Below are 20,077 nucleotides of genomic sequence, written 5' to 3' on the forward strand. Positions count from 1 at the left end.
GTAAGTCACTCCTAAACACTTCCAGTGAATAGAAATCAGATAGGGACCTCGCTGGGTACGCGGTGTTCACTATTGGAGTGAGTCATGGTACTTAGTGGAGAAGGAGTGTGTGAAAGCGCTCTAAGAACTTTCACCGTCTATTTGTATTGTGCATTGGGGATTGCGTAAAAGGAAAAAGTCCGCGATGGGATCCAATTGCACAACCGGTGGATGTTTTGTAGCCAGGGTTCAGGTTGAAGAGCCGCGGCCCAAGCGGTCAGCGAGGTTTGTTATGTGTGGTAAATATGGATCACACACTGAAGACTTTTTGTCTGAATGGGTACGTATGACTGACAAAGATAGGGTACCATTCCCTAGGGTGGGCAGCTTTGAACCACAGGTTTTACAGAACTTAAGGTTAAAAATATGTCCTCTTAAATCCAGAAAACAAAGGATTAGACATACAGATTGTTTAAATTTATGGCAACAGGAGGGGGATATACAAAGAGAATTAGCTCGCGCAGTAGGTTCTAAACCTAGCCGGAAAATAATGGTGACCGCACCACCACCACTACCGTATATTGCGGGGGAGAAGATGGCTACAGTCAATGGTATATCCGTAAAATATAGTAGTATGTAAAAACAATGTATTAACCCTAATTATTTTTTGCAAGATGTATCCTGTTTTTAAAGTTTTTTCAAGATTATAGGTCACAAGAGGATGATGCACTTGCTGGCAGATCAGTTCCTGTATTTATTTACAGAGAGAGACATAAGATGCATTGGAGGGAATGGTAATTGTATCGCTGGCCTGCAACTGTAATTGTATGTAACTGTATGTTTTAACTGCTTACTGTATGAGTTGTAACTATAGGTATACTGTACTTTGTAATATATATATTGAATCTATATCTTTTTTTAATAACAAATATATCCAGCCAAATCGCAGCTCTCCTCCAAGCAGTCACCTTGCTGCAGGAAACTCAGGTGGGGTCTGTCCAACCAGGTAGAGCAGTAACAATATTCCCCAATGAAAGAACTGGTGAGGTCACAGCTACCGGTAAGTGTGAGACAGTTCATTGCACAGAGACAACAACACCTCACAGTAAACAGATTAGGAACGGAATGGTAGGATTACACCCTGTTTTAGAAATTGTAACCCCCAATGGGGGAACCGATAGTCAGGGAATAATCCTCACCAGGAATAATGCAATGTATTGCCCGTGGCCCAGAGATGAGCTGTGATTAAAATCATTTCAGAATTCCCCGACCCTCGGAAGCATTTAGCCAGATGTCAGAAATTTTTCAGAGATCTGGGTAATGCGTATGTACCGACAAACAAACACTGGCGGATATTTTTGAAAGCGTGCCTACCGCCTAATATTAACACCCAAAAATGTATCACTGATTGTAGATTAGAGTCGGATAGTCTTATGACTGACAAAACTCAATCAGGAGAACTTAGAGCAAATTAACATGCAACTAGAGTTGTATTTTCCCACAACTGTTAAGTGGAGAAGAATTTTCTCCATAAAACAGAGGGAAAATGAAATGACATCTGAATATTTCCATCGGGCCCTGCAAATAATGGATAGATACATTGGGGTATCAGATACAGCGAACGATGCGAATGACAGGGAGGTAGCTGTTTCTGTATTAATGGACGGACTCAATAAGACAGTAAGGGACAGAGTACAAACATCTTTGCCTGATTGGAGAGGGGTCACAGTAGCTTGTTTTAAGACAGTGCGCAATTGAACACCATAAGAATATTGCTAGGCATAGAGAACTGCAGGAGGAGAGGCTGAGGATTGAAAGTATACAGGCTCTTATACCAAAGTCTCATCAGCCTAAACCCCAAAACCCTGGTGGTAAGAAAAGACCGAGAAATTGTTACATTTGTAAAAAAATAATGGACATTTTGCTAGAGATTGCAAGAGTAGTAGAGCACATAGCCAATATAGACCCCTAGACAGAGAAAACAAGCCACGTTATTAAACACATAGATGGGATCAAGGGACATATAGTAAGGAGTCACGAGCCATATAGAAAACACAGATTCGGTTAATGGGAAGAATGGAATAAATGTAACTTTACCCTTTTGACAGAACTTACTGGGGTTAGGAGGAGGTCTCTAAACTTCTGCTTCTTTCTCTAGCAGAAGTAACCTCTAATTAATTTAACAGAAGTTTTGTTAGAGATGGTATACATATAGTGTGCTCCCGCCCAGGAAGTACGAATTCTGTTGGATACCCACGAAGACTAAGGTTGCATTTCACTGTTCTAGATACATGTCCATCACAGGTAGAGGAAATTATCTCAAAGATACCGGGTTCCCTATGAACTTAGAATGGACAGGACACTGGATTGATGGCTGGGATAGTCCCAGTAGAGATATAACACACATAGATTTTTTTTAGGGGAGCAGACCAAGTAGAGAATCATTTCCCGTAGTGCCCAATCCAGATGTCAAACTTTGTAAAATCTTCTTTGCCTCTACCAACTTATTTGTTACTAAACTCTATGTGATTTGTCTTCAAAGTTTCCTCTTCATCTCTTACGTTCATCGACAGGGTTACAGTTCAGACGCCACAGGCCTACTCGGTCTTTCAGAGTTCTGCCCAAATCCAGTATATCTCACCAGCATAGGGACACCAGTATCAGTGTGCCTGGTCATGCACATAGGGTGGAGAATGGGAATACGGGTGAAGGGAGACTGTATATAGACACCGATATGCATGATGGCGTGACAGCCTGATAGTGAACGCAAATCTGAAAAATTTTCTTTATATTATTTCCTTTCTCTTTTCACTTTCCACAGATGGTTTACTTCACACAACTGATAATACACAACAGTTAAACACATTGAAATGCAAGATTTATGTTCCCTACAGAAAGGTCGCTGACCCGGAGAGAACTCGTGACAAAGAGCAGAGTGTAGAGAACCTCGTATCACTGGAGTGTCTGTTCCGGGAAGGTTGAGAGGCAGGACTGTTGAAGGGCATCCGAGCACAGATCTAGAACGGTTGTAGTATCATTCTTTTTTTCACCTCCTCCTGCATTTTCCTGTCTTTTCCCCTTCTTATTTTCCTCCTTTCCCCTAACGAAATGGATCAATCACAAGAGACTGCGTTTCGGGTTCTGCTAGTAATTCTGGTTTTGATAAGGACAGTGTGTTTTGGTGAGGGTCCCAGAGAGGTCGAGCAGGGATCTGGAATGGGTTCTGATGGTAAGTATGAATTTGTAGGATCTCAGAATCAGCACATCATTTTAGTAAAGGCTGGCATCAGTAAGCGCTCTGGTAGTCAGGGAGCTCGGAGGCACTGCGAGGGGTTATTGTCTGATGAATATTGTATTTGTAGGAATTGTAAGAATATAGTTGAGGATGGGTGCATCCAGAGATGTCAGTCCAACCTTAATATCGACATGGACCGTCATCCGTTGAGTGATTACCACTCACTAGTGGGTAAGGTCTTAAACCAGACAGAATGCTGGGTGTGCTCACAGGTAACTCAAGGTCAGAGCAAGTCAGGATTAGTACCGTACCCTTTAGCAAAAGATGAGGTACTCGAATTACGGGGTGGGAGACCGGTGGACAAGAAATTCAATATCTCTAGGCCCCCTAGTTTGAAGCTCCACCAGTATTATGTAGACAGGTCCTTATTGTGTTTTAATATTTCCAATTACCGAAAACCGGGAAATTGGGAAGTGACGTGGAATGACCAGACAATGACCTTTTCACACAGAGCTGATAGGATACCCATAGACTCTGAACTTGTACGCCAAATAGCCAACAGTGGGAGGTATTTTCGGTATAGGTATACTCGTGGAAGCAAGACCATGTGGGTTGGAAAAGGGTATTGTGCTCATATCATCCAGCCCGATACTTGTACTGAGCAGATGGGAGAACTAGGGATTGGTTTCCTCACTTGGAAAGTTTGTAATATGGTGATGTTATATTTTGTCCCCTATGTTCTCCCAGATGATGCCTATTTCATATGTGGGAGGAAGGCGTACAAGTGGCTTGCCCCGAGCTCAGAGGGATTGTGTTATATTGGGAGAGTACTGCCAGAGGTCATGACCATAACCCATGATAAGATGAAAGACGTTCACCGCAGTGCTCAGGCTCCTTATACTCATACTAACTATGAACACATCATAAAGAGACACCTCCTAGATAGGACAGAGCACGCAGCCTCTGATTTGATCCACGAATCCACCGGGATTCAATTCCTTCTCGCATTAGACATCACCCGTACTGCCAGAGGAATTATAAATTATAGGTATATCCATGCGCTAGCGAACTTGATAGATAATATCACTGAGATGTATGACGACACCTTCAGGTATACGGGAAGGGAGTTACAAGCTTACAAGCAGGAACTGATTCAGCACAGGATGGTCCTTAATTATATCACAGCTGTGACAGGTGGGTACTGTGTTACTCTGGCAACTCAATATGGTGTGAAGTGCTGTACTTATATTACAAACAGCACTGACGACCCAATGGAGATCATCAATCAAAAGATGGACGATATCTTGCAGTTGAAGTGGGAGTTCAGGAGGAAACACAACCTTACCTTGGCGACTGTGAGTAATGAACTGACCGGCTGGGTCTCATGGTTGAACCCACGAAATTGGTTCTCAGGTTTAGGAGAGTGGGCTCAAAATGTTATTATGCGTGTAGGGAAGTTTCTCCTTTGTATCCTGGGAGTCGTCATAATTATTGGTTCGATATTTAGGTGTGTTTGAATTCTGACGCGGCGCAAGCACGGCACAAAATTGATGAGTCTAAGGAGCAAGGGTACTGTTACAGCAGCAGATTTAATTTACGACCCATCCATAGAGACTGTGATATGATAAGGATTGCAAATGAATTTCATGGCCTGTTTCGTTCACCCATTTTTCTTTTGTCTCCCCCTCTGCCCAGATACATCCATCCGGAAAAAGACATCAGCTCTACCCAAAATGTTTATGTGAATGTATTTTATTTATATGTCTTATCTTCATCTCTGCTACCTTCAGTTAATGGCACACATAGACGACAGGTGATATCCACAGATGCTAGCACTCACTTATGTTTCCCCCTCCATGTATCATCAACTAAATGTGCACCCCATTTGTTTTAACAAGAAGCCGAAAAGAGCTCGGTAGTGTTTGTTGGCCCATTTACAGACCCTTAATACGGGATGAGAAGGATTTAATGTGTACTTCGCAATACCTCAAAGCTTATTTAGAACATATATGGCACGATGATACATGCCCCTCAGACATGGATTCATACATACATGCTTTTTACTATCCCACTAGGTCATACATTTCCCACCTACAACTCTCCCCGATTATCAAATCATCTGTAGATATTGTATTGATATTTTTCTGTTTAGTGATTAGATAATGGCAGTTATTGGTGACTGCCAAAGGGTGGACTGTCAAAGTCGAAAAATATTGCAGTACACACATCACGTACAAACTACGCACAGATGGCCTCCGTGTGCGTACTTGTTCTGCTGTGCGTGTCCATATCCGCAATTTGCGTATGGTCGCTCCCGCGGTCCTGCGTATTAGCGCGTGGTATGAGTATTTACGGTAGAGTTTGTGAACGCATGGAAGGCTATCAAAACAGATTACATATTTAATCCAAATAGTGCACAATGTACACATAGTATCCCTGCACCACATCAGAAAGTAACAGCGGTTTAAATGGTAACAGAACAAAGGGATTCACCTTTACAGGATAGGAGGGGACAGAACAAGGTTATAAGGTGGTGATTGGTATCCAGCTGTAGGGTATTTTAAGGGTAACATTCCGGTGTTGGTTTGAGAAAGATCGCATGTCCCTGCGGATAGTTATGTGCAGGAGCAGAATATAGATATAAACTGTATTTACTGTACATTATGTATGCGGCGGGAATCCAGAGGAGACCACCCACAAGAGCAGTTGGAACAGACATCGCCCACCTATTCAAACCGACCTATGACCTCTCCTGTACTGTAAATGACCATCCCTGTGTCCAATGGACACAGAGATTACAGTATCCATTGTGTTATGTTTTGGATGAACTGTATAAAGAGAGCCTGCAGCAGGCCTGGTCAGACACAAGACTCACAACGTTATCTATCAGATGACGGAGGACCAGACTGGGTAGTGCGGCGAATCCACTCACGTATGTAACATTGACTGTAGCCATTTACTCTGTTATATTGTATTGTATTGTTTGTATTGTAACCCCCTTTCAGCAATAATACGCTGTGGTGTCGGAACCCAGCGGTTTAATTACAATCTGGTGTCGTGTCTTCATTGCCCTGCTAAGGTTTAAAGTGTATTATCATTGCATTGCATAGCTGTTAAGGGTTTACAGTGTATCTCTGGGTGTGTACACGCTGTGTGTACTTTGTACCGTCAGCACAGCGTTTGTACGCAAAGTCCGTACACAGTACGGGACTTTGTACGCTAATAGCATACAAAGTACGTAGAGTGTGTATTAAGTATAGCGGCCGCAGCGGCTCCATGGTAAAGTGTATTTAAGGTGTGTTTAAGGTATAGCTTTCATTCCTGAAGATAAATCAGCATTATCAGTACGTACCTGCAGTAATACGTTTATGGTGTACATTATTCGCTGCGCGCGTGGTTTACTCTATGTCGGCAAAACAATGCGACAGTTCAAGGAGAGGATGGCAGCACATCGCTGTGCAATACGTCATGCATTGGAGGGTAAGCCCTGTGTATAGCCGGTGGCCAGGCATTTCAGGGATCATAAGCATTCATTGGCTACCCTGCGCTACAAGATGATAAATCAAGCTCCCTGCCCTATCCGTGGTGGTGACTGTGAGAGGGTGCTCCTGAGGATGGAAGCGAAATGGATCTTCAATCTTAATACTAATAAACCGCATGGCTTAAATGAACATCTATCCCTACAATGCTTTCTTTAATAATGCTTATTCCATTACCACATATATTTCCTCTGCTGTCTATGTTTAGATTATGCCAACTTTGCCTCCTTCTATGCTTTGGATCATTTGCAGTATTTTTTAATTTCTTGACTCTTCATTCATGCTTTAGTGCCTATGTATTACTTCCTGTTGTGTTTGTGACTTTTCATTGTCTACCTGTTACGTTCTGCCCTGCTTTCTCTTCCAGTACTCACACTATCTACGCAGCTCAGTGGTTGTTTACTGTTTGTTTCTATGGCAACCGGAGGGAGCGACGGGCGGGCTGAACTGAATGGGACGTGTCCTGATGACGTCAGTGCGCTGCTCCCGGCCAGGATCCCGCCGCAGCACTGGTGATCTCTTGGTGTATGGTAGCGTCTAGATTCTCTTCGTGCAGAGGACCTTTCCCATAACCCCCTGGGTCCATGTCACAATCTATTTGGAATAGAAAATTGTGGCGAGCGAAGCGGAGTGAGACACCGAGCCTGATGTGTGGCGAGCGTCCAATGCTGCATAGAAAAAAAAAATACCCTAAACGGACGGAGAACAAAGAAGACATTTCGGAGCTGTAAGGGCGGAAGTTCTTGATGAAGTCTGAGTGACGAAACGCGTTGGTCAACCTGGCAGTGACCACATACCCAGTTAAGCAAAAATCTTCTTATCTATATATTTTAACTGGTATTATATTTTATGTGTATATTGTTTTTATCCCATTTTTTAAAGAGATTTGTTGTAAAAATGTTTATGTGAATAAATTGTATTTTATTTTTATATTCATCCACCTATAGTGTGAGCATTTATCTTTTTAGACACCATTGGTCGCTATAACACCCCCCCATCCTTGTGTATTTAAGTTCATGCTACAGGGAACTGCCATCCCTGTTTGGGGGTTAGCAGACGCCCTTTTGAATCTCTAGGGAGTGTCAATTATACTTGCATGGTACATTATATACCTATGGTCTGTAATCGTTGGTGAACACAAGTGGCGCAATAATTCCTTTCTATATATATATATATATATATATATATGTGTTTTACCGTCACATTGGGATGCTGGCTGTTGGAAGCAAGTCCCCTCGAGGACTCCCTGCGCTTACCAAGCTTCAGGCCTGGTGGCTTGCTTCGCTCACCACAGGTTATATTCCCACTTGGTTGTTGGTGTGGACCCACCAAACGAATGGGAATACCCTGCGGATGTCGGGATTCAGTTTGTCGGTATTTCCCCGCTGTCGGGATTCCGGCGTGCTGTAATACCATTTTTAAATAACCCCCACCCTCCCAATTTGGCAGTAAATAAGAGAAAGTTTTACAAAGTGGAACACATCGTCCATTACATCTCCCTCATTTTCCAGCAGCTATCCTGTGAAGGCATTCATCCACATTTACTTATATAAATTATCACCCATTGTTTTGCGTTTGTCCATTCCCATTGTACACTACATAATACACTGGTGGTGGGTTTTGTTAGTTTGTTTAGTTTTGATGCTTTCAATATGCTGGCTGGAAGTAATGTTATGTTATCCAGAATATCAAAATACAATGTTTTATGTTAATATAAATCTTTCTCTAAAGAAGCTCCTGCTGATTCTCTGAATTGTGATTTAATATCCCTAGCTGTACCAGGCGCTCACAGTGTTCTAGACTGTTGTGTATTATAAGCATTTGTCGTTGTGTGCAATCTGTTTTTCTATTCTCACTAAAGTGGCCCAGGAGTTCTTCTGACTATTGGAAGTTATTCTCTGGTTCATACAAGGTAAATGAAGCCACATACTGTAAGCTTAATACATTTTAAACTCTTTAGGTATGTAACATACTTGCCTACTCTCCCGGAATGGCCGGGAGGCTCCCGAAAATCGGGTGACGCTCCCGGCCCCATGAAAGAGCAGACAAGTCTCCCGGTTTTCAGTTCCCCCTGCCCGGCTGCCCACTTTGAGAGTAAAGTGGGCGGTCCGGACAGTAGATAATGTGATTCTTGTTGAATCGCGTCATCATAGTCACGCCCCCTGCTGTAAAATGCCGGTTATAGCGGCATTACAGAGCGGGGGTCTTGGTTTAAACAATGTAATGCTCTAACCCCGCCCTCGTTCCGCCTCTGCACCTCCTCCGCCATGACCCGTCCCGCCCCCTCCTCTCGTCATTGTATCAGCCCAGCCCCTCCACTGAGCAGTCCTGGCAGCTCTCTCTCGGAGAGAGCTGCCAGAAAGTAGGTAAGTATGGTATGTAATGCAACTTTTCACCAAACATGGATACTTTCGGGCAGACTCACCATGCATGGGATAAGGAGAGTGTCAGACTGGGGAATGAAGGGCCCACCGGGGGGATGCAGTAGTGGTGGCCCATATTTAGGGGTGTGGCCAGTCTCCAGAGGAGTGTGTCCAGCCACCACAGAGTTTTGGCTAACCATTATAGACTACATGGTCTGGGCTCCTTGATCAATAATATATATAGTAAGTACTGCTAGTGCATGCATGATAATGTACCAGATTAATAACAGCAATGCACTGTAGAGACTACACCATAGTCATGTGCAGTATAACATATGTATAATGTATAATTCAAGTGCACAGTCTGAAACCTGCTACCTAGGGGAGAGGTGGGGTGGTGTACCCATGTGGGACAGTTCAACCCCGGATAAGGAAGGATTCCTACAGTCATCAATCAGTATCCTCTCCAAGAATTACTCAACATCTGAAGATATATTTTGTGTGTACGGAAGGGGGCCTGATCTAAAGTTATAGAGCAGTAATAATGGTGACAACTAATATGCTATGAGCTATTGACAATTAGCCTGCTATGAGCTACCCATATTAATTACAGCGATCAGGGAACAGGGACTGGCAGCCAGTGGTATTTGTGGGACTTACAGTCTCAGCTTCCAAAAGTGCAATGTCTTGTTATCAAAGTGGCACCCACATCTATCCTGTGCAAGAACATAGACCCTCATTCCGAGTTGATCGCTAGCTGCCGTTGTTCGCTGCGTAGCGATCATTTAAAAAATGGCAAAACTGCGCATGCGTATGGCCCGCAATGCGCACGTGCGGCATACGGGTACAAAGAGCATCGTTGTTTTGCACGATGCTCTCTGTGACGATTCCATTCGCACAGCCGATCGCAAGGAGATTGACAGGAAGAGGGCATTTATGGGTGTCAACTGACCGTTTTCTGGGAGTGGTAGGAAAAACACAGGCATGTCTATGCGTTTGTAGGGCGGGTGTCTGACGTCAATTCCGGGACCTTTGTCGCTGCAATCATTGCACAGAATAAGTAACTACAGGGCTGGTCTTGTTTTGCACAAAATGTTTTTGTACCACTCGGCTACACAGGCGTTCGCACTCTTGCAAAGCGAAAATATACTTCCCTGTGGGCGGAACATGCGTTTGCACGGCTGCTAAAAGTAGCTAGCGAGCGATCAACTCGGAATGAGGGCCATAGTTGTATTGATGAGGTCCCTGCTTGTCTTTAGCACAGGAGCTTAATATTGCCATTTTTCTACAACAGCTATTGCAATGGGTATAACTCCATGCAAAATAGACAGTCACAGAGGTCAGTTACAATTTACCCCCTGACGGTATAGAAGTGCTCCTCCATTTTCACTAGCGTCTTTTCCTTTTTGCTAGTACAAGCAGATGTTGTTAATGAAGGAGCTTACCTTTTCTCCTAAATGCAGGCATGCACCAGCTATGTTGCTTGAAGCAGAAAACAGGCTGTCTAACTATCTGAGCAATTCTGGTTAGCTAGAAAGATTCATATCTCTAGAGTTGTTTCCTCTTTGCATAGTCACCACAGTGTTAGCTTAAACATGCAGGAGGAACAGGTTGGGACTCTACAGAAAGCAGAAGACTTCCGGTTTACAGTATTGCAGCCCACATGGAAGCCTGAGACCAGTGAGCCATAGGATAGTCTCTATTCTACGTAACCCATAGGTTAGGTCATAATCTTGGTTACATTTTTAGGAAGTCTTTTTTCAGTCCTGTTGTATTACTTGGAAGACAATACTTTCCAATAATTTCAGTTTGTAAAGATGAACTTGCAGCTCTTGAAGTACCTCTTTATGAGAACTCCTTTCAGACAACTCCTGCCGTGAATGAATCGTCGGTGTAACACGGATAAGCGAATCCTCCAGACAGTGGCAGAAAGAGTATATTTATTTCCGTCCTCTGTTCCGGCCAGACCCCTATGCTAATTGTGAACAACCTTCCTTGGGTTAGACTGAATGGTTAGCCCTGGCACTCTTGGCCTCAGAGTATGAGTGTCACCTATAGGTGTCCACACAACAGGTGGTACTATGGCCCTACACCAAAGTGTAGGGCCATTTAAAGGAACTACTTGGGGGGCACAAGCAGAATGACTTGGGCCTAATTCCTAGAGTGACTTTATTTAGTTGCTAGGACTTTTGGCCTGCCTACTGGTGGAACACCACTGATTTGTTCCTAATGCCCAGTCACTTTATTTGATAGGGTTCAGGCTGTTGGCCTGCCTACTTGGGGTACAGAAGTGACTTGGGCTTCACTGCTTGCTCTCCGCTGACAGACTGCCTACTATTGCTCTGCGGCATCTAATATAAGACATAGCGAGTGGGTGGAGCTATGATGCAGTGTGCCAATAGTGATTGGCTAGCTGCAACTGCTTCTAATTGGCTGCTGGCCTGCAAGACATGATTGGCTTATAGTTGGCACCACATTTGAAATGGTGCAACCCCTTTACCCTCCAGGCCCTCACACAATGGGCACGGGGTAGGGACCCTGCGATGCATACCACTCATGATTTGGGCGGTAATCAGTAACAGCAGAATTTAGTGTGCACGTTTCTAATCTATTTACAAATGTGTTTACACTGATATGTAAAGAGGAGGAGCAAGGACGTTTCAACAGAGTGCCGTGCAGAGGAGGGGGCCCACACGGAGGTGCACACAGGCCTCCTTATCTGCACGGCGCAGTAGTCTCCTGCATTGTGCCGGAGTCTACTGCGCATGTGCAGGTTTCCGTAAACATGGCGCCTGCCTTGTTCCAGAGACCAATTTGACAACTGCGCATGCACAGTGGCTATTTTGGCTGCAATTTTTGATGTGACTGCAGTACCCGACGCTGGACTCCGGAAAGGTAAGTATTAAAATATGGGTGCAGTGTTGGCTCCCCCCCATGGACCCAGGGGCCCGTGTGTACTGCACACAAACGCTAATGAGGAGGAGAACATTGCACCTGTAATCCCTGTTACAGGAGGACAACATTCAACACACTCCTTATAGAACTCTCTGCTGAGATATTACAAACCTGCTTCTCCCATCTAATTACCATTTTTCTTTTCTGCTTCTTACTGCCATTTTACCACTGTGATTATTGGTTTTTCTTTACCTTCAACTATCACTCCCTGTATGGTTACTCCTGCCAATCCTGTTTAATAACATTTTGAAATCACCATCAGAGCACCTATTTGCCTTTCTTCAACCAGAACCGGGTGCTAAACTTGAACCAGGAGATGATTGTGTAATAATACCCTGCTATGAGGTGAACAGATATGGTGAACTGTTTGAACACCCTACCGAATCGCTGAAGTCCGTTTTCTAGGTTCAGGTTCTTCAGATTTCAACATGAGGTAAGGAATGAGATCCAACCCAGAGAAATGCCACAATTGTTTTCCAACTGACAGCTGGGGGAGGACTTCTTGTACAGAAGCAGCTGCTTAAAATGTCCCATTAATGAGTAGAATGTAGGGGAGGAACAGAAGTTTTTTTCAGGGTGTCAGGTGTCAGCAACTGGCGACCTATACTATGTGCACTCCCATCCCTCCTCGCCCTCAGTGTACTACACGCTTAAGTAACCCTAATGGGGTAATGCAAACGCATCATAATTTTAACTGGTGGCAGAAGTTCAGTTGTCACATTGCACTCCCATGTGGCGGCTCCACTAAAATGAGCCTCGAGTCAGCTCTACAAACCAGGGACGTGCGGTGAGGTAAATGGAGGCATTGGCAAGTACCAGAACCAGATTTACACACAATATATGAACCAAAGGGTATAAATGTGGGCATTATACACAGGTGCAGCAGTATCTTCTGCTTGGAATTTGGTGAATATTGATTAGAAATGTGCAGAAAAGATAGGCAAGGGCAGCACTGCTTTACCTGCCATAGACTTTTTAAAATAATACAAAGAAGATATTTCTAATACAGGTTGAGTATCCCTTATCCAAAATGCTTGGGACCAGAGGTATTTTGGATATGGGATTTTTCCGTATTTTGGAATAATTGCATACCATAATGAGATATCATGGTGATGGGACCCAAGTCTAAGCACAGAATGTATTTATGTTTCATATACACCTTATACACACAGCCTGAATGTCATTTTAGCCAATATTTTTTATAACTTTGTGCATTAAACAAAGTGTGTGTACATTCACACAATTCATTTATGTTTCTTATACACCTTATACACACAGCCTGAAGGTCATTTAATACAATATTTTTAATAACTTTGTGTATTAAACAAGGTTTGTGTACATTGAGCCATCAAAAAACAAAAGTTTCACTATCTCACTCTCACTCCAAAAAGTCCGTATTTCGGAATATTCCGTATTTCGGATATTTGGATATGGGATACTCAACCTGTATAGACTTTGTATGTTTCATATACTTTATATAGTCAAAACTCTGGCGTATATGTTAGTATGACAGGAGAGGCTCAGCCGCACCTGCCTCACCTCACTGCATGTCACTGCTGCAAACAGCGGAATCCATGGCCTGCCCCCTACTGCAGTCATAGCCATTTTGGTTGATTTTCCTTGTGTTGGGAGTAAGCATTCCACTCATTTGCTGGCAAATTTTAAGTGCATAGCACTGGTCCATGAGCAGCGACCCGTCCTTATAAGATAGTTTATTAGCAATAGAACTAAGGGTCAGATTATCAATGGGTGAAAAGTCCTTTTGATGTAGAAAATTAGTGTTTTTACCAGTAAAAGGACTTGTTTTCACTTTGCCCTATGGGGGTCATTCCGAGTTGTTTGCTCGTTGCCGATTTTCGATATGCTGCGATTTGTTGCAAAATGCGCATGCGCAAGGCACGCAGTGCGCATGCGCTTAGTTATTTAACGAAAAACTTAGTAGATTTGTTGTGGATTTTGCGGCGCTTTTCAGTCACACTGCTGATCGGTGAGTGATTGACAGGAAAGGGGCGTTTCTGGGTGGTAACTGAGCGTTTTCCGGGAGTGTGCTAAAAAACGCAGGCGTGTCAGGGAAAAACGCGGGAGTGTCTGGATAGACACGCCCTGTGTTCGGCCAGCCACTCCCCCGTTTCTTCAGCCACTCCTGCGTTTTAGGCTGACACGCCTGCGTTTTTTAGCACACTCCCGCAAAACGGTCAGTTTCCGCCCAGAAAGACCCACTTCCTGTCAATCACTCACTGATCAGCAGAGCGATTGAAAAGCGTTGTTTGCCCCTGTGTAAAATTGCTTCGTTTTGTGTGAAATTAATTGGCACATGCGCCCTGCGGCCCATACGCATGCGCAGAACAGCCGATTTTTAGCCTGATCGCTATGCTGCAAAAACGGCAGCGAGCGATCAACTTGGAATGACCCCCAATACCCCATAATGACAACGTGAAAAAATATTTTTTTTTTACATTTTTGCAAATGTATTAAAAATAAAAAACTAAGAAATCACATGTACGTAAGTATTCACAGCCTTTGCTATGAAGCTCAAAATTGAGCTCAGGTGCATCCTGTCTCCACTGATCATCCTTGAGATGTTCCTACAGCTTAATTGGAGTCCACCTGTGGTAAATTCAGTTGATTGGACATGATTTGGAAACGCATACACCTGCCTATATAAGATCCCACACTTGACAGTGCATGTCTGAGCACAAACCAAGCAAAGTCAAAGGAATTGTCTGTAGACCTCCGAGACAGGATTGTCTCGAGGCACAAATCTGGGGAAGGGTACAGAAAAATATCTACTGCTTTGAAGGTCCCAATGAGCACAGTGGCCTCCATCATCTGTAAATGGAAGAAACCAGGACTCTTCCTAGAGCTGGCTGGATGTCTAAACTGAGTGATCGGGGGAGAAGGGCCCTAGTCAGGGAGGTGACCAAGAATCCGATGGTCACTCTGTCAGAGCTACAGCATTCCTCTGTGGAGAAAAGAGAACCTTCCAGAAGGACAACCATCTCTGCATCAATCCACCAATCAGGCCTGTATTGTAGAGTGGCCAGACAGAAGACCCTCCTTAGTAAAAAGCATATGGTAGCCCACCTGGAGATTGCCAAATTGCACCTGAAGGCCTCTCAGACCATGAGAAACAAAATTCTCTGGTCTGATGAGACAAAGATTTAACTCTTTGGCGTGAATTCCAGGCATCATATTTGGAGGAAACCAGACACCGCTCATCACCAGGCCAATACCATCCCTACAGTGAAGCATGGTGGTGGCATCATCATGCTGTGGGGATGTTTTTCAGCGGCAGGAACTGGGAGACTAGTGAGGATAGAGGGAAAGATAAATGCAGCAATGTACCCAGACATCCTGGATGAAAACCTGCTCCAGAGTGCTCTTGACTTTAGACTGGGGCGACAGTTCATCTTTCAGCAGGACAACGACCCTAAGCACACAGTCAAGATAGCAAAGACGTGGCTTCAGGCAACTCTGTTAATGTCCTTGAGTGGCCCAGCCAGAGCCCAGACTTGAATCCGATTGAACATCTCTGGAGAGATCTGAAAATGGCTGTGCACCGACGCTTCCCATGCAACCTGATGGAGCTTGAGAGGTGCTGCAAAGAGGAATGGGCGAAACTGACTTGAGGCTGTAATTTCTGCCAAAAGTGCATCAACAAAGTATTGAGCAAAGGCTGCGAATACTTATGTACATGTGATTTCTTATTTTTTTTAAATTTGCAAAAATCTCAAAAAAAACTTTTTTTCAGATTGTCATTATGTGGTATTGTGTGTAGAATTTTGAGGGAAAAAATTTATTTATTCCATTTTGGTGTAAGGCTATAACATAACAAAATGTGGAAAAAGTGAAGAGCTGAGAGTATTTTCCGAGCGCACTGTAGCGCAAATCCTTCTGTCTCTTCATGTAATCCCAGACAGACTCGATTATGTTGAGATCAGGGCTCTGCGGGGATCATATCATCATTTCTAGGACTCCTTGTTCTTCTTTATGCTGAAGATAGTTTCTAATAACATTGGCTATATATTTGGGGTCGTTGTCCTGATGCAGAAAAAATATGGAGCCAATCCCTGATGGTACTGCACGATGGATAAGTACCTTCCTGTATTTCTCAGCATTGAGGACACCATTCATCCTGACCAAATCCACAACGCAATTTACTGAAATGCAGCCCCAAACTTTCAAGGAACCTCCACCATGCTTCACTGTAGCCTGCAGACACTCATTATTGTACCTCTCTCCAGCCCTTCGACGAACAAACTGCCTTCTGAAAAGTATTTCAAATTTTGACTCATCAGTCCAGAGCACCTGCTGTCTTGTTGATGTGCTCAGTTTTGACATGTATATACCTGTTACATGAAACTGTCTTTAACAACCTCACCTTTGTAGCAGAGTTTGCCCAGTTTTAAGCCTCCTACACAGCTATTTCTGTTTCAGTTAATGACTTTGTTTCAAAATGATGATTATTATAACTAGTGATGAGCGGGTTCGGTTCCTCGGAATCCGAACCCCCCCGAACTTCACCCATTTTACACGGGTCCGAGGCATACTCGGATATTCCAGTATTGCTCGGTTAACCCGAGCGCGCCCGAACGTCATCATCCCGCTGTCGGATTCTCGCGAGATTCGGATTCTATATAAGGAGCCGCGCGTCGCCGCCATTTTTCACTTGTGCATAGGAAATGATAGTGAGAGGACGTGGCTGGCGTCCTCTCACTTTGTTTCAGAACTTTCAGGGGGCTGCAAATATCTTTATTCTGGGGACCAGCAGTATTATAGGAGGAGTACAGTGCAGAGTTTTGCTGACCAGTGACCACCAGTATTATACGTTCTCAGCCTGAAAAACGCTCCATATCTGTGCTCAGTGTACTGCATATATCTGTGCTCACACTGCTTTATTGTAGGGACTGGGGACCAGCAGTATTATATAGGAGGAGTACAGTGCAGAGTATTGCTGACCAGTGACCACCAGTATTATACGTTCTCTGCCTGAAAAACGCTCCATATCTGTGCTCAGTGTGCTGCATATATCTGTGCTCACACTGCTTTATTGTGGGGACTGGGGACCAGCAGTATTATATAGGAGGAGTACAGTGCAGAGTATTGCTGACCAGTGACCACCAGTATTATACGTTCTCTGCCTGAAAAACGCTCCATATCTGTGCTCAGTGTGCTGCATATATCTGTGCTCACACTGCTTTATTGTGGGGACTGGGGACCAGCAGTATTATATAGGAGGAGTACAGTGCAGAGTTTTGCTGACCAGTGAGTGACCACCAGTATTATACGTTCTCTGCCTGAAAAACGCTCCATATCTGTGCTCAGTGTGCTGCATATATCTGTGCTCACACTGCTTTATTGTGGGGACTGGGGACCAGCAGTATTATATAGGAGGAGTACAGTGCAGAGTTTTGCTGACCAGTGACCACCAGTATTATACGTTCTCAGCCTGAAAAACGCTCCATATCTGTGCTCAGTGTGCTGCATATATCTGTGCTCACACTGCTTTATTGTGGGGACTGGGGACCAGCAGTATTATATAGGAGGAGTACAGTGCAGAGTTTTGCTGACCAGTGATCACCAGTATTATAAGTTCTCTGCCTGAAAAACGCTCCATATCTGTGCTCAGTGTGCTGCATATATCTGTGCTCACACTGCTTTATTGTAGGGACTGGAGACCAGCAGTATTATATAGGAGGAGTACAGTGCAGAGTATTGCTGACCAGTGACCACCAGTATTATACGTTCTCTGCCTGAAAAACGCTCCATATCTGTGCTCAGTGTGCTGCATATATCTGTGCTCACACTGCTTTATTGTGGGGACTGGGGACCACCAGTATTATATAGGAGGAGTACAGTGCAGAGTTTTGCTGACCAGTGACCACCAGTATTATACGTTCTCTGACTGAAAAACGCTCCATCTCTGTGCTGCATTGTAGTATATAGTAGGAGTACAGTGCATAATTTTGCTGACCACCATTATATAATATATAGGAGTACAGTACAGAAGGCCACTGCTCTACCTACCTCTGTGTTGTCAAGTATACTATCCATCCATACCTGTGGTGCATTTCAGTTTTGCACAGTTTGCTGACCACCAGTATATAATATATAGCAGTACGGTACAGTAGGCCACTGCTCTACCTACCTCTGTGTCGTCAAGTATACTATCCATCCATACCTGTGGTGCATTTCAGTTTTGCACAGTTTGCTGACCACCAGTATATAATATATAGCAGTACGGTACAGTAGGCCACTGCTCTACCTACCTCTGTGTCGTCAAGTATACTATCCATCCATACCTGTGGTGCATTTCAGTTTTGCACAGTTTGCTGACCACCAGTATATAATATATAGCAGTACGGTACAGTAGGCCACTGCTCTACCTACCTCTGTGTCGTCAAGTATACTATCCATCCATACCTGTGGTGCATTTCAGTTTTGCACAGTTTGCTGACCACCAGTATATAATATATAGCAGTACGGTACAGTAGGCCACTGCTTTACCTACCTCTGTGTCGTCAAGTATACTATCCATCCATACCTGTGGTGCATTTCAGTTGTGCGCAATATATATAGTAGTAGGCCATTGCTATTGATACTGGCATATAATTCCACACATTAAAAAATGGAGAACAAAAATGTGGAGGTTAAAATAGGGAAAGATAAAGATCCACTTCCACCTCACGCTGAAGCTGCTGCCACTAGTCATGGCCGAGACTATGAAATGCCATCAACGTCGTCTGCCAAGGCCGATGCCCAATGTCATAGTAGAGAGCATGTAAAATCTAAAATACAAAAGTTCAGTAAAATGACCCAAAAATCAAAATTAAAAGCGTCTGAGGAGAAGCGTAAACTTGCCAATATGCCATTTACGACACGGAGTGGCAAGGAACGGCTGAGGCCCTGGTTTATGTTCATGGCTAGTGCTTCAGCTTCACATGAGGATGGAAGCACTCATCCTCTCGCTAGAAAACTGCAGTGCCACTGCTAGATGGGCCAGGTGTTTGTGGCAGCCACTTGGGTCGCTTAGCTTAGTCACACAGCTACCTCATTGCGCCTTTTTTTCTTTGCATCATGTGCTGTTTGGGGACTATTTTTTTGAAGTGCCATCCTGTCTGACACTGCAGTGCCACTCCTAGATGGGCCAGGTGTTTGTGTCGGCCACTTGTGTCGCTTAGCTTAGTCATCCAGCGACCTCGGTGCAAATTTTAGAACTAAAAATAATATTGTGAGGTGTGAGGTGTTCAGAATAGACTGGAAATGAGTGGAAATTATGGTTATTGAGGTTAATAATACTATGGGATCAAAATGACCCCCAAATTCTATGATTTAAGCTGTTTTTGAGGGTTTTTTGTAAAAAAAAAAAACCGAATCCAAAACACACCCGAATCCGACAAAAAATTTTCAGGGAGGTTTTGCCAAAACGCATCCGAATCCAAAACACGGCCGCGGAACCGAATCCAAAACCAAAACACAAAACCCGAAAAATGTCCGGTGCACATCACTAATTATAACCTGTTGGTATGATTGATTAATCATACACCTTACTATGGGTCTATTTCAGCAGTGAGCGCTGAATAGCGAGTTCCGCGCTTCTGTCCATGCGCGCACGCCACTGCTTGTATGCGCGAGGACTTAAATTGCGATCACACGGCGGTGATACATTTGTACCTGACGAGTAGCTCCCTACCTGCCCAGCTCCTGTACGCTGGCAGGGAGCTACCCACCACGTTCAGGGTAGCAGCGGCTGCGTGTGACATCACGCAGCCAACGTGGCCCGCCCCCCCAATGGTCCGGAAAGGCCTCAGTTGTCCGGACCGCACCCCGCCAACTGCATTCTAACGTCGTTGGCACTGCCCCTCACGCCACGCGACCGCCTCTGCTTGTCAATCAGGCAGAAGCGATCACAGCAGTGAGATGCTGATAGCATCTCACTGGGCTCCAGGGCTACAATAATGAGTGTCTGCAGGCAACAGTGAAGCATGGTGGAGGTTCCTTGAAAG

Source organism: Pseudophryne corroboree, chromosome 10, assembly GCF_028390025.1.
Source record: "Pseudophryne corroboree isolate aPseCor3 chromosome 10, aPseCor3.hap2, whole genome shotgun sequence".
Taxonomy (NCBI): Eukaryota; Metazoa; Chordata; class Amphibia; order Anura; family Myobatrachidae; genus Pseudophryne; species Pseudophryne corroboree.